Source organism: Triticum dicoccoides, unplaced genomic scaffold (genome assembly GCF_002162155.2).
Source record: "Triticum dicoccoides isolate Atlit2015 ecotype Zavitan unplaced genomic scaffold, WEW_v2.0 scaffold236643, whole genome shotgun sequence".
NCBI lineage: Eukaryota > Viridiplantae > Streptophyta > Magnoliopsida > Poales > Poaceae > Triticum > Triticum dicoccoides.
Genome location: NW_021247825.1, coordinates 676 through 2,063, shown reverse-complemented (window position 1 = coordinate 2,063; position 1,388 = coordinate 676). Strand labels below are relative to the sequence as shown.

The following is a 1,388-nucleotide window of genomic DNA, read 5'->3' as shown; positions in this document are numbered from 1 at the left end:
TTCCAGTGGTATTTCTCATTGTGAGCTTGGAAAGCATGTCAAGATTTGATATAGCTTAAATGTTTGGGTTGGTTAAAAACTTACCATGTCTCAATGCAGAGCATGCTCATTGAAGAGCCTTCAGCTCAGCTTTTGTGATAAAGTATCTGATAAAGGGTTGGCTGAGGCAATTAATCGCCTTCCTCAGCTTGAAGAATTGGATATTTCGTTCTGCTCATTGTATGGCAATTTTTGCGAGTTAGTTGACAAAAGCCGCTCACAACTGAAATGCTTTAGGCTAAATGAACGCTGGGCTGATTTTCATAAGCGGTTTGATGCAGCCTATGAGCGCATGGAGATTGACCCAGAAGCGTCATGGATTGCTAACAGTATGCCTCGTCTCCAAGTCCTTCAGTTGATTGGTAGCTAAGTAACTAATGATGGACTGATGGCAATCCTTGACCATTGCCCTCACCTTGAATCACTTGACATACGTATGTGCTACAACCTCCAAATTGATGATGCTATGAAATCAAAGTGTGCTAGAATTAGAAACCTTAAGCTTCCTCATGATCCCATCTCTGATTTCAAGTACTGGGCCTACATTGACAGTGAGGATTACACTGAAGATTACTCTGGTTCTGATTTTGAGGTTGATATGCACGATGATTTGCTGGATGTGGTCATGGATGCTGATGCTGATGATGATGCTGGTGAATTCAATTATGTGGATGATTATGATGATGTTGGCTCAGAATCTGCCATGTATGATGATGTCGATGACATCTAAACGCTGACCATGGGCTTTCACTTTGGCGGGATTTGGAGCTGAAATGATGCGGTGTTCACCTGTTGTTGAATGAAATCCTTGAAGTGGGGTTCGAGCACTTTGTTATGTGTGATTCTCTTGTGTTCATGTCACCTGTTACATTTTTGCAAGAAACTAATCCATCCTCTTGTTGTGAGACTGGGTTGTTCGATTATCACTCTTTTCACTTGTAGTTTGTGCTGCCTTGTGACTTGTCATGGAATTAGATTCTTGTAATGAAGTATGACACCCCTGTTATGATTTTGGTTTCTTTGTGTTTGACCCCATCGCGGCCACTGAATCCTCTCAAAATGGCGCAATGCCATAGATGTCGGTGGCCAGCAAAGACCGCAAGCTCATCGTAGTTGCTTGCAATAATGGGATGCTGTCTCATGCGCTCAGTCGCAATAGGCAGCCATTATTTGATTTGTCACATGGAGTAGCTCAAGTGGAACACTAGAAATGGTTATTATTTTATTTGGAATATCTGTGCAACAATAGAAATGGTTGATGTTGCACATCCTTTATTCTAGAATGAAGCGTTCATAAGTACTGATTTGCCCTGCCTCTTGGCTGTCTAGAATAGGAGGGCGTTTTTGGA

At 42.0% G+C, this 1,388-nt stretch overlaps 1 pseudogene; it reads left to right on the top strand.

The window, feature by feature from the left end:
* The first annotated feature begins 85 nt into the window (after positions 1 to 85).
* Positions 86 to 1,001, top strand: LOC119345420 (annotated as a pseudogene).
* Positions 1,002 to 1,388: the final 387 nt, after the last annotated feature.